This window comes from Gorilla gorilla, chromosome 6 (assembly GCF_029281585.2).
Source record: "Gorilla gorilla gorilla isolate KB3781 chromosome 6, NHGRI_mGorGor1-v2.1_pri, whole genome shotgun sequence".
Taxonomy (NCBI): domain Eukaryota; kingdom Metazoa; phylum Chordata; class Mammalia; order Primates; family Hominidae; genus Gorilla; species Gorilla gorilla.
The window spans coordinates 36,582,424-36,596,879 of NC_073230.2; the positions used below are offsets into that span (position 1 = coordinate 36,582,424).

At 42.1% G+C, this 14,456-nt stretch overlaps 1 protein-coding gene across 4 annotated transcripts in view; it reads right to left on the minus strand.

Annotated features, from left to right (window-relative positions):
- The window catches only part of CPVL (carboxypeptidase vitellogenic like), a 203,573-nt gene that overhangs the window by 139,483 nt on the left and 49,634 nt on the right, over window positions 1-14,456 (minus strand). The window lies entirely within an intron of this gene.

Consider the following 14,456-nt stretch of genomic DNA (forward strand, 5'->3'; position numbering starts at 1 on the left):
TTCTCCCTGATTCTAAAAGAGCGACTACTATTTGTAGCAGTAACCACTCTATAGGACTCGCTTCCATGATTCTAGTACATCTCTCAGCTCTTTTCCATATGTTGTCTCATTCAAGCTTCACCTCCACTCTTTGTTTTTGTTTTGTTTTGTTTTGTTTTTTTGAGACACGGTCTCACTCTGTCACCCACAATCTTGGCTCACAGCAATTTCCGCCTCCTGAGGCATAAATGATCCTCCCACCTCATCCTCCAGAGTAGCTGGGACCACCGGTGCATGCCACCACACCCAGCTAATTTTTGTACTTTTTGTAGAAATGGAATTTCGCCATGTTGGCCAGGCTGGTCTCGAGCTCCTGGGCTCAAGTGATTCGCCTGCCTTGGCCTCCCAAAATGCTGGAATTACAGGCATGAGCCACTGTGCCTTGGCCCACCTCCACTCTTGAAAGGAGTTAGTGTAGCACTTCAATAGAGGCCCATGCTGACTGGGCCACTTTGCAAGTGATAATACTCCAGGCAGCAGCTGAGCTGGAACGGACTCCAAGTTGACTGGACCATCCACTCATTCACTGAATAAATATATCCTTAGCTCATACAATGAATAAAACAGGCAGCATCTGCCTTCATGAACTGAGGAAGAGAGATAGGCGAGAGCTTTTAAGAAAATCAAAGCAGGATAAATGGAATAGAGAGGAAAGGGGTCAAGCAGTGGCACTATTTGAGATAGGTGGTCAGGGAAGGCCCCCCTGAGTAGGGGACATCTGAGCAGATCTGAGGGCATGAGACAGTGTCTAGGAAGAAGAGAGTTCCTGGCAGGAGAACAGTGACTACAAAGGCCATTAACAGAAAACAATGCAGATGGAAGCCCATGGTGGGGGCCAGGTGAGCGATGGTCAGAGTGGTTCGAAGCAGGATCAGGTATAGGCTCGTGCTGGGTATTGAAAGCCAACCTGTATTTTAGGGCACTGCTTCTTCCCAGCTCTGGATATCTCTATCAATGTCCAGGAAGTCCAACACTGTAACACTGCTGGCCCCTTGCTGCTGCCTTGTTCCCTTCGTAGGGATAGGGTGTCAGGCAGAAAGGTTCACCTTATGGGTACATTTGGATAAACTGGTCATGTTGGGCTCACCTCACTCTCCATCCCCACATGAAGCGGTGCTTTTCTCTCTCCACCCTGTGTGAATCTGAGGATTGCTGGGCAAGTCTGCTCAGCCAGGCATCAGTCATAGGAAACCCATTTGCCCAAAAGGAAAAGTGCCATTCCAGCCCAGCCTCCCTCGTTAATCAAGCTGATGTTTCACCGTCCTCCTGCCTTGCTCTTCTGTCTTATTTCTCAATTTTTTCAGAACTCAGGAAAGAAAGACAAAGTGCTGTGTTTTGGGCTCCCTCAGAGGCCTCAAAAATGGAATTTAGGTTTTATTCTAGTGTAACCCCTACACTCCACTCTCTCTATTATCCTGCAAAATTTCATCATATATACAATTGAAGAAAGACATGGTTAATAGTTTCAGCTTCATCAGTCATACCCAGAATTTAAAGCCCCATACAGTCTGGCTTGCTCACACCAACCCTGAAAAGAGAAAGTGGAGGATGAGAAATGACCTCTCAGATCAAACCAGCCAAAATGTCTTCACACAGCTAATGCAAGGGCAACAAAGTCACTGCATGCATTCCCTCATTAGGTATTTGAAAATCCACTACGTATAGTATCCAAGGTGCAGACAACAGAAAAAGCCTACAGGCTGGTTCATCTGCTTCATAAGCCACTGAACACCCTCTATTATTGCTTCTGTCAGCAGTTTCTGAAGGCAAAAAAAAAACAAAACAAAAAAACGCTGTTTTCTTTCTTACTTAATGTATTCTGACTTCTGTGCATATCATCTTGCTAAAATCATTAATAATCTCCATATTTCTAAATTCAAAAGAAAAATCTGTCTTTATCTTTATTGACTTTTCTGACATGCTGACAGTGCCCCTTTGGTAAATTTATCGATGCCTTGCCTTCTGTAATTTGTGTTTTCACAGATCTTCTAAAATTCTTCTAGGATTCTATCCTTGGTCCACAGCTTATCACACTTCCACACACTAAAGAGTGGTCTCATCACTTTAACCAGCACTTTCTGTGGACACCACTCAAAATGAGAGTGCCTCTCAAAAGCTTCTGCCTCATCTATCCAACTGCCTGCCTAACATTTTTACCTGATGCCCCATGGGTATATGAAACTCAACATGTCAAAATGGCATTTAATCCTGCTGAAACGTGGTGAATCAGAAACATTTGTTTATTTCTGTCCCCTCATGAAACCTCTCTAAAATGAGAGTAAAGACATTTTTTAAACTTATAAATCCCAATACCCAAGAAAATAGAAGAGATAACAGTAAATGGGGCAGATCAAATTTTTGTTGTTAGATGGAAAGTGAACAGATAGTTTGCAGAGAATGAAGGCAGAATATAAATGAGAAACAAGCTAATTCAAACCATACAACTACAGAAAGGGTCAAAAATGGTAAGTACTGGTTACTGCAGAAGGCAAAAGTAAAGTATGGGGCTGAAAATGGAGGAATTGGCATGAGTCTATAACAGCATTTAGATCCTCAAGTCCCTCCTCAGTCTAAAAGAGAGGTGAGAGCCTTATTCTGCAGCAAATTCATTATTTGGACATTTTCAGTAGAGACACTCTAGACTTGGGAATATAAGAAACAGTGAAAGTTAGGGAAGAGATACCCTACTGAAAACTCAGAAATTCTACACACTGACAGACCCCAGCCCCTTGAACACTCAGCAGAAAGAATGTGGGCAGTAAGGACTCTATACCTTCATTCTTCAGCCTCTGCAGGAGACTGAAGGATTCTTCTTTGCAACAACTGCATTCTCTTAGAGAAAGAACCTACACATAATGACATGTAGGATCCTCTAATGAAGCGTGTTGAATCCACCAATCAACTGCAGGGAGCCAGTGAACTGCTGACAAATCCCTTCAACACAGTGTCCAACCAGCAATTTAGTTTCTCACACTTAATATGTAAATAGACTTCAAGGAACCATTGGGTATTTGAGCAAAGCCTCCAACTTGGTAAAAAATCCAAAAGAAACTGCACAAAAATAAAAACTCACAAGAAATAGCAATGTATGAAGCAGAATAACTCTCCAAAAACCAAAATGTCTTTAAGGAGATAAGAGAAGATATTGCATCCATTAAACAACAGAATAAAATACAAGAACATGCTTCTGAAAATTAAAAACACAATCTTGAGAAATCTTAAGAATTTGATAAAAGGACAGTGCAATTAAGTTATAGAAATCTCACAGAAAATATAATTGAAAGATAATAGAACTTTAAAAAATAGGAAGAAAAAAGATAAGGAAATTAGAAGATTGGTTCCAGAAGACCAATATCTGACTAATGGGAGTTCCAGAAAAAGATGGCAGATAAAATTCAGGGGAGATCAGGTGGCTCATACCTGTAATCCCAGAACCTTGGGAGACCAAGGCAGAAGGATAGCTCCAGCCCAGGAGTTCGAGACCAGCCTGGGCAACATAATGAAATTTCATTTCTACAAAAAAGGTTTAAAAAATTAGCCAGACATGGTGGCACACACCTGTGATCCCAGCTACTTAGGGAGCTGAAGTGGGAGGATCACTTGGGCCCCAGGAGGTCAAGGCTCCAGTGAGCCATGATCGCACCACTGCACTCCAGCCTAGATGACAGAGAGAGACCTTGCCTCCAAAAAAAAAAAAAAAAAAAAAAAAAAAAAAAAAAAAAAAATCAGGGTAAGAAATTATCAAAGAAATACTGCGAAAATATCTGCAGAGGTATAGATATGATTTTTCAGATTTAAAGGAACCATCAAGTTCCCAGATCAAGAAATGAAAAGATGAAGAACACATTTCAGAAGTAAAGTGACTATTAGAAACTTTCCAGAGAAGAAGAGAGAAAGAGAATGGTATCACATAAAAAGAATCAAAAGCCAAAATTGTATTAGATTTTTTTTTTTTTTTTTTGAGACGGAGTCTTGCTCTGTCACCCAGGCTGGAGTGCAGTGGTGCGATCTTGGCTCACTGCAACCTCCACCTCCCAGGTTAAAGCTATTCTCCTGCCTCAGCCTCCTGAGTAGCTGGGATTACAGGTGCACGCCACCACGCCTAACTAATTTTTTTGTATTTTTAGTAGAGACGGGGTTTCACCATGTTGATCAGGCTGGTCTCGAACTCCTGACTTCGTGATCCACCCACCTCAGCCTCCCAAAGTGCTTGGATTAGAGGTGTGAGCCACCACGCCCAGCCTATATCAATCATGAGAATAAATAAATATTCAGAAATACATAAGAGTTATTTATTTATTTTTATTTATTATTTTTAGAGATAGGGTCTCACTCTGTCACCCAGGCTGCAGTGGCAGTACAATGCTGCAATCACAGCTCACTTCAGCTTCTAGCTTGTGGGCTCAAGCAATCATCCCGCCTTAGCCTCCCAGAGTGCTGCTATTACAGATGTGAGCTACCACACCCAGCTAGATTTTTATTTTTATTTTTAATTTAATTTTTTTCACCTCATATACAGCTTGGGAACCAGCCAGTTTTTTTTTTTTTTTTTAGTGTTTCTCATATACCACTTCTCAGAAAGCTACTGGCAAATGTGGTCCACCAAAGCAAGGATGTAAACCAAGAAAGAGGAAGACATGGGAGCCCACTAACAGGGGAACTAGGACTGAAGAGGGGAAGTGAAATCACAGAATAACAGTTATATTTAAAGAGCAACCAGTGCATATTGGAGCAGTAAGACAGAGGGGGATCCACATGAGATGTCCTCAAGGAAGAAATACATCTATAACTGACTACTGCATGAGTTTTTATAAAAAATCATATCAATAAGGATATTACAGTTCTGTCAGCAAGTTTGGACAGAAGTTATAAGAGTGATAGAGAAACAGAACAATCCAAAGAGGCAATTTTTAAGTTGATGAAGAAAATAAAACTGTACAAGACATGGATTGCAATTATAGTATACTACTTGGCTCAGCAGTGAGCATATTTACATAATAAGGTAAATATTAGATATTGACTTAGCAAAAGAGAAAATTATATCACCATTTGGACAGGTTGGAGGGTAGGAAAGTCAGGAGGTAAGGTACGTAAAAGTGGTGAATTCTCACCTTGTTGAATAAGTCAATAGAAAATACCTCAAATAAAAGGTGTAACCCTAAAACCAATAAATCAAGAAATAGATTAGGCAGATTACTCGGAAATTTGGAATTAAAGGCTAGAACAGACAGGTAAAAGTATGAGAGGAGGTCTCAGAGATAAGAGAAGGATGGGGAGGCGGGGAGAAGAAGACTAAAATTTTTTATCATGAGAATTGTAACATTACTTTTATTATATTGACAAAAATCAAAAGCAGTTAAGAAGAACTCAAAAACTAAACTTATTATCTCCTTCCCTAAACCTGTCCTTACTTCCCTATTTTTCATCTTGGTTGGAAATACTCCCATCAACTCAAGTACTAAAGCCAGAAATCCAGGATGTATTCTTGATTTATCCATTTTTCTCTGGCCCTGCATTCCCACAGCCAATCAATCACCAACTGAATCTCCTAGATGTTTTTCAAATTCACCTTCACCTCTCTAAATCTACTCTCATGGCCTAATCCAGTTCTTTATTGTGACTTGCCTGGACTACTGCAAACCTCCAAACCAGTTTCCAACCTTGACTTTAACTCCTAATTAAATGAATCCCTCTATACTTCCCTCATGTGCTGCTGTCTCTCCTATTGAGGTGGCATCACTGTCTGGGGTAAATACCTGGGGTTCGCCATCTCATGCCAAGATTAAGGACATGGACATGCACAAGGAGTGAGTTTAGGAGCAGAGGTTTAGTAGGCAAAAGAAAGAGAAAGGAGAACACCTCTCTCTTGCAAGAGAGGGGCATCTGAATGGGAAATCTGGCCCTCCGTGGAGTGCACCGGATTTTATAGACAGGCTTGAGGAGGTGGTGTCTGATTTATATAGACACAGATTGGACCACAGATTGGCTGGACCAGGTGTGACATTTACATAGCATGCAGGGAAGCTGGGCACCTCACCCTAACCTTATTAAGCAAATGGGCTTTCCACTTGGCCAGCATTACTGTCTGTTCCCTACTGTACACATGGTTGGAAAGGAAAAGGGAAGACGGAGCTGCCATTTTGAACATGCCTAGCCCAGGTAGCCTTTTCCTACTGGCACAACTGCCAGCATTCACCTGTGCAACCTTCCAGCTTACTTGTCTATGTGTGTAGCTCGATTTTATAGGCAGGCTGCTCTTTGTTAGAAAAGAAAATGATTTGGGGTCTGCTTTTCATTAAAAGGAAAACCTTACCAAGGACTCCTGTACTCTCACTATCTGCCAAAATAATCTCTTCTTAACGCCTATATCACTATTTTGGGAGGTCATGGAATTTATAGCATTTAAAAATTTGTTATGCAGCAATAGATAACCAATACAGAGGCAGGAGAAAAGCATAAGTAGGAAGTGGAGAAATAGGATGGAATCTAGAGAAGTCAGTAGAGAGCTGATCAGGGAGAGTTTTCTAGATATGCTAAGAATCTTTATCCTCTAGTGACTAGGAACTACTGAAGGGCTTGATAATTTGAAAAGAGTACTACGGACATCAATGTAAGGATGGACGTAAGCCAGAAAGACAGCAGGCAGGAAGGCCAGTTAATATGTTTCACAATAATCTAGAATAAAGATGACAGGAGTTTGAACTAGGGCAGGAAACTAGTAATAATAGCATGGAGAGGGCAGACTTAAAAATAATTAGAAGGTTGACTGGGAGCAGTGGCTCACGCCTGTAATCCCAGCACTTTGGGAGGCCAAGGTGGGTAGATCACCTGAGGTCAGGAGTTCCAGACCAGCCTGGCCAACATGACAAAACCCTGTCTCTACAAAAAAACACAAAAATTAGCCAGCCTTGGTGGTATGTGCCTGTAATCCCAGCTATTCAGGAGGCTGAGGCAGGAGGATCACTTGAACACCGGAGGCGGAGGTTGCAGTGAGCCAAGACCACGCTGCTGCACTCCAGCCTGGGCAAAAGCGCGAGACTCCATCTCCAAATAATAATAATAAGAAGAAGAAGAAGAAGAAGAAAGTAAAACTGGAAGAAACTTGTGATTATATATTAGAGTTGAAATAGAACAAAGAATCTAGGATGATCCCAGATGTGACTTAGATGGCTGGGTGGGTGGATGGTGGTGCCATTAACCGAGAAAGAGAGAGACCCAGATCCCTGGGAGTGAAAATCAGCTCTGCTGCTAATCAGTCTAAGATGCTCCCAACAGAACATTAACAATGTTTCTATATACCCAAGGCCACTCTGCAGCTGCAGTATGATGGACAGTCCTTTTTTCTGAGCAACTGCTGTATTCTTACCAATGATAGCGCTTTGTCCCTCCCATCTCCTGAACAGACACTGCTGAGAGTCTAAGTTCCTGAGCTGCCATGGGCACTTGGCAGCAGCTAATCCAGCAGGTACCTCTTCCCTGATCCCTCCTTTGACTCATTCAACACAAGGCCAAATATTTCAGAGGCCTCTTCCCACTTCTCCCAACTTTTGGGTACGTGTCCTCCTTTGCTGCACATAATGCTAACACACCTAACTTTGTGTCATTACACATGTATTTCTCATATTCTCTGCTGAGTGGGTTTCAACTTCCATCCCACTTGAAAGGTATGCTGAGAAAAGGTAGAAGGAGACTAAAAAATAGAGAGAAAAGAGACAATAAAGCCAGACCATAGAGGATGGCTGCGGGCTCTCTATAGTACATTACATCCTAAGACGAGCAGGAAAGGCTCTGCCACAATTCCTGAATGTACAAGGTCAAAAGTTCCAGCCTTCACTTCGCCGACAGGTATATCCTTGGGCAAGCCAATTCACTTCTCCCCTTGGACTTCAGTTCCTTCATTTGTAAATTCTGGAGATTAGATGGACTATATAATTCCCCAAATCCCTTTCAGCTTGGAATGTCTAAGATTCTAAAAATGCAGCCAAGGAGATCAGTCTAAAACTGCTTCAGGCTTTGAGTCACAGGGATGATTCACGCAGGCTACCTTAATGAAAGAACTTCCACATCTGCTCTAGGGGCCCTGAACCTACACATTTCTTAGGTTCGTAAGACAACCTAAGAAACCTAAGAAAGGCTATTCTGCGGGGTGGGGGTGGGGGGATGGGGGGGCTACAACACTGATTAAATTACATGTTTTTTAAGCACGGATTTTTAAAAAATCCTATCAAAATTCTAAATCAGTGGCTTCCAGCAATTTTTCTCTGAAACAGACGTCTCAGATTTTGCAGACACCAATGTTCAGGCACACGTGTACACAAGAATGGTGGAAAGAGTCATGGTTTTACATGGAGTGTGCAGTCTGCCAGCTCAGAAATCTCCTGTGTCCCAGCGACACAGGCGGTTCATTCTCCTGCCAGCCAAGTTAATTCTACCAACATGCCAATAGTTAGAAGGGGAGAAAACAAAACAAAACAAATTATTTCCACTTGACTTGCTGATTGCTAATAATATTCTTCATCAAGTAACCCAGGCAGGAACATTTTTCATCTTCAGAATTAGCTATGCCTGCCATTTCCCCTTTTGTCAAATACAAGGAGATATTTCCCAGGGTCTGCATGACTCAGAATGGCTTCATCTTTATTTCACGTTCTACATTTCTTGTTGCTTGACTTAGAGGCATATGAGCTTTTCCCTAGCCAGGCCTTTCCCTGCAACCTACCTACCCTCCCTCAGCACTAAACAATCACATTTCTTGATCCATTCAAACATGCAGGCCTCGGCTGGACACAGTGGCTCACACTTGTAATCCCGGCACTTTAGGAGGCCGAGGCAGGAGGATTATTTGAGCCTAGGAGTTCAAGACCAGCCTACGCAATGTGGCAAGACCCTGTCTCAAATCAAACAAACAAACAAACAAACAGGCTTCTACCCACACTCTTCTATACAAATAGTTTTCTCTCCTTTAACAGAACTCAACTCTTCAGAGATTTTCTAACCATACAGTAAAGGGTGAGACACTTTGCTAAAACTTGCGGAGTAGTTAAAGATGAAAAGGGGACAGTATCTACCTTCAAGGAGCCCTCATTCTAGCAAAGAGAGACATGCATGAAAACCAGTAAACCCTAAATACTGTCATAAAGCATGAGGAATGCAGTTCTGTGCCCCACTACAAATAAACACTGCACTTAGTAAAGTCCTCACTGGAGGAAGACCCCATTCACAATGCAAATCCTATTATTCACTAAACAACTTGCTACTTCTAACTTTGAGAAAAAAGCATTGAGGAAGCAGCACAATTCTCATGGCTTCCATAGTCAACTGGGGGTAATCTTGCTCCAGGCTACACATTCTATCGCACCCTCTCTCCAAAGACTCACCAGGGAAGGAAAATAAGAAAAAAGCAAAAAGTGACCTTAGACAGGCACAACTGTAGGACAATGAGGGAAGGCAGAAGATTGATGGAGTAAAACAAATGCGTAAGTGAAAATAGAGCTTTTCTCCACTTCACCCTTAAATAAGCCAGGATTTTAGGTATGATCTTAAGGAGAATGAATGAAGTGATTGTTGAACTCAGGGAAGCAGGAAGGTTGCATGACCTTTGTACCAGCTTTAGGGGCTGGCATTTCTGAGAGAGGCTGGCCCTTCCTGTAGAGTTCAAGAAGTTGGGTGAAAACAAGGCACAATCAGAGGGCAGACATCCTGCCAATTGTGCAATAACCAATTGTGCAATGTGCTTTGAGCTTCCCTGCTGATCACCTTCTCAAAACAGAGGGGTCACAGTAAGGAGCCTACATGTGCAAACGCCTAACACAGTGCCTAGCATACAGTCAGTAGCATATAGGAAGGCAATGCAGTCCGGTGGGAATAGCATGAAAGATTTAAAGTATGCCCTCAGACCGGGCACGGTGGCTGATGCCTGTAATCCCAACAATTTGGGAGGCTGAGGTGGGCGGATCATGAGGTCAGGAGTTGGAGACCAGCCTGGCCAACATAGTGAAACCCCGTCTCTACTAAAAATACAAAACTTAGCTAAGCATGGTGGCACATGCCTATAGTCCCAGCTACTCGGGAAGGTGAGGCAAGAGAATCGCTTGAACCCAGGAGGCGGAGGTTGCAGTGAGCCAAGATCGCCCCACTGCACTCCAGCCTGGGCGACAGGGTGAAACTCCATTTCAAAAAATAAAAATAAAAAATAAAAAAACAAAGTATGCCTTCACAGCTTCAAATGTGGCTTCTGCCACTTAAAAACTCTGTACCTTGGCCGGGCGTTGTGGCTCACGCCTGTAATCCCAGCACTTTGGGAAGCTGAGGCAGGTGGATCATGAGGTCAGGAGATGGAGACCATCCTAGCCAACGTGGTAAAACCCTGTCTCTACTAAACATATAAAAATTAGCCAGGCGTGGGGGTACATGCCTGTAGTCCCAGCTACTCAGGAGGCTGAGGCACTCGGAGAATCACTTGAACCCAGGAGGCAGAGGTTGCAGTGAGCTGAGATTATGCCACCGCACTCCAGCCTGGGCAACAGAGTGAGACACCGTCTCAAAAAAAAAAAAAGTAGCTGTTGCCTTGTGAAAAGATAGACAAGTTCATTAAATTACCTGGCTTCTGATCTGGAAGTGGGTTACCTGGAAAAAGCGTTGTATGCTTTAAAAGTCCTAGATAAAAAAAATTATTTAACTTTCTCTTCTTCTTTCCTCTGCCTCACCTTACCCCCTGAACTTCCCAGAATGGGAAAAGGACTTACTTCACTTTACTAGTGCAGATATGGTCTTTTAGTTAGGAACTGTGGTCAATTATTAAGGAGAACTGCAGCTATAATAACACTGTAGATAAACAGGCATTAAAATACTAACAGATCATTGAACACCTGTATTTATTTTTTGCTCCAAGGACTCCATATATTCAGATTTTCTTCAAGATCTTATCCTTTTTTCTCCTTCCGTACATTCCCATTCAACCACCCCTTGAGTATTAATCACTAGTCCAAATGTTTGTTCAGTCCTGACATTGCTATTGGGCATTTTAGGACAGTATCACCACTGTCAGCTGTCACCTCCAAAAGGATAACCAATCAGCCCCTCAAACCCACTGACTCTATAACAGGACATCATCATTCTCCTCAAACTTCCTCCTTCTATGACTTCCAGATATTTTTTTTTTTTTTTTTTTTTTTTGAGACACAGTCTTGCTCTGTTGCCCAGGCTGGAGTGTAGTGGTGCAATCTCGGTTCACCGGAGCCTCTGCTGCCGGGTTGCAGCAATTCTCCCGCCTCAGCCTCCTGAGTAGCTGGGATTACAGGCATGCACCACCATGCCTGGTTAATTTTTGTATTTTTAGTAGACACAGGGTTTCACCATGTTGGCCAGGCTGGTCTCAAACTCCTGACCTCAGGTGATCTGCCCGCCTCAGCCTCCCAAAGTGCTGGGATTACAAGCATGAGCCACCATGCCAAGCGACTTCCAGATTCTTAATGATGCTCCCTTATAATTGCAGATGCCTGAGTTCTAAAACCAGAAGTCCTCAAGTCAAATCTGTCACCAAGTGCTATTCTACTTCCTTTTTTCTCCATTCTATCCACAGTTCAACCCTTACTTGCCCTGAGACATTAACAAAGCTTCCTAACACATCTCTCAGACTTCCGGTCCTTTTCCCTCCAATTTAGCCCAACACTGATGCTGCAATGAGCTTTCTAAAACACAAGGCACTCCATTCCTCCCATGCCTTCAATGGCTCCCACCTGCAACCAGGATAAAGTATAAACTTTCTACGATGAAATTTAATGTCCTCCATCATACAACTCCAATATAACTTTTCAAACCAAAGTTACATGATTCCTTCACAAACTCTTAGCCTATGCTCCGCCAAATCAAAACTCTCCTTGTTCCCTAACCCTACCCTGCCTTTTATGTTTTTACAGCTTTGCTGAGCAAACCTCCAGGCAAACAGTAGGAACTAATCAATGCCAGTTGATTAATCAATTGAAATCAATACCCTGGCTTCTAATCAATAATAGAATCTAGGTAGATTCTAGATTGCAAAATTCTTTTGACTTTTCTGAAAGTTTAAACCTTTTCATAATCAAACACTGGGAAAAAATTAGTTAAATGAATAAATAAATGAGAAAATGAATCGCTTGGGACCTGGGTTACATTCTCTCCCAAGAATCATACAGTACAAAAAGATATGTGGCACTATCTTTTTGAAAGAGGGGTAATGGGATACAGAGTCCCAAAAAGGAAAGGAGGAAGAGCTTACCTTTAGGGTTCAAAGTAAATATTTTGGCCTGTAAACAATTCTAAGCAATTTAAAGACAACCAATAACTACAATCAGACTAGAGAGAAAAAGGTAGGAGGTAAGTTCCAACTGTATTGGAAAGATAAGCTGCTAAGAATTTGCTTTTTCAGGCTCCAAGATCTAAGGACACAGTCCTTCCCCCTCTTTCACTACCACCACCCTGTCCTGCACCCCAGGGTCTGAGTTAAAGCAATGAAAGCATGTGATTTCATGTTCAAGGTTATACCTCTAATATCTCTTAAGGGAGAGCAATCTCAATACCCTGGTTTCAGTTCAGATACGCTGTAACAGCTGTCTTGTGAACTGTCTATTAAGGCTTACATCTTTGAGCTTGCAAATATAGTATAAAAGTTCAAACTCCACTACTGTTTTTACCAGGAAAGTACAGTTCTTAGCTTTTTGCCCAGCTTACCTCTCTCCCAAGTCAATATAGACATTAATGAGTCATTGTTCTAGAGGTATCTTTCTAATTCTGAGAAGCTTGCCTACTTCTTTTAAATGTTCTTAGTTCAGTCAATGAAAATCTCACATTATAAAGCCATCGGAAATGTTAAACTAAAACAATCATGTTTGCTCTTTAGTGAACCATACTTCCTATTAAGAAGGGGTCACTGGCCAGGCACAGTGGCTCATGCCTGTAATCCCAGCACTTTGGAAGGCCGAGGTGGGAGGATCACTTGAGGTCAGGAGTTCGAGACCAGCCCGGGCAACATGGCAAAACCCCATCTCTACCAAAGATACAAAAATTAGCCGGGCATGGTGGTGTACACCTGTAATTCCAGCTACTCAGGAGGCTGAGGCACGAGAATCCCTTGAACCCGGGAGATGGAGGTTGCAGTGAGCAGAGATGGTGCCACTCCAGCTTGGGTGACAAAGTGGGACTCTTGTCTCAAAAAAAGAAAGAATGGGTCATTACCTATTTACCTTGAGTATTTGGGTGCTAATAAACAGATATCTGATGATACCTGGGACAACAACTGAGTTCCTCCCCTCTCATTGCCTTAGTTCTGTGCATCCCAGGGTAGTATTCAACACTCAGTGTTTCCTCTGACAAACTAGATGCTTCCCAAAACAAAAACAAATTCATTTTTAAAATTCTGTTGTATTATTTGCTTCTTGTTTTTATTTTTTGTGGGGAGTGAACTGGTAAGCCCAGTGGACTTTCTTAACACTCTTCTAAGTCATTCAAACTGTCAGTCAAAACCCACCTATTTCTCAGGCTAGGAGAATCCCACTATAAAGTGATTTATAAACTGGATTTATATAAATTGGGGGATCAATTGCCCCTCCCAAACAATCACCTCCTATAAAAGATTAATAAAACAACATCTTGTTAAGAACAATGACACTACATTATAAAGGGTTGCCCCTGTACTTAGACTAGCATGAGGTACACATCTAGAATGCCCAGTTAGCCAAACGGTCTTGACGACCATGCAGACTTTCATATGCCAACAAAGCCGGTGCAGTGTACTTTTCCAAAAGTGCTCCAATTCTCCTTTTGGACAACTTTCTTAAACGTTATTTACCAAGCTAATAAAATGTATTCTCAATGGACTTTTTATTCTGCTTACATCTTTGTTCTTACTCATCCCAAAGCAAAGAATGGAAAAAAAATGAGTTGTACATTTAGCCGGGGAAGGGAAAGGCAAGTACTGAGGGGCTCCTTTTTCATTTACTGATGCCAAAACTGAGGCTGTGGAAGATAAGTTACGTCCCTGATGTCATCCAAGTAGTGGATACCGGAACCAAGAATTGCACAGAATTGTCCAGCTCCAAAACCCAAGCACCTTGCCTGGGACCCACTGGGGTTGCAGTGAAGGTGGGGGGCTCAGAGGTGACTGCACACGGGTCATGCATAGCCACAGTCATTATATGGCCAGAGTTTTAAACATTATTTTGTTCTGTCTTCACCATAGACTTCATCATCAATCATAACTGATAAGGAAAATTACACTTAGCTGAAAAGCCAAGTCCCGTGCTAGGGAGGCATTTTCTATATGTCATTTCTATTTCCAATAAAACAATTCTTTAAAAAGAAAAACTTATTATCTCCATCTTTCAGATGGAAAGACTGGGGTTTAGTAGGCTTAAATAATTTGCCCGAGGTCACTAACTAGC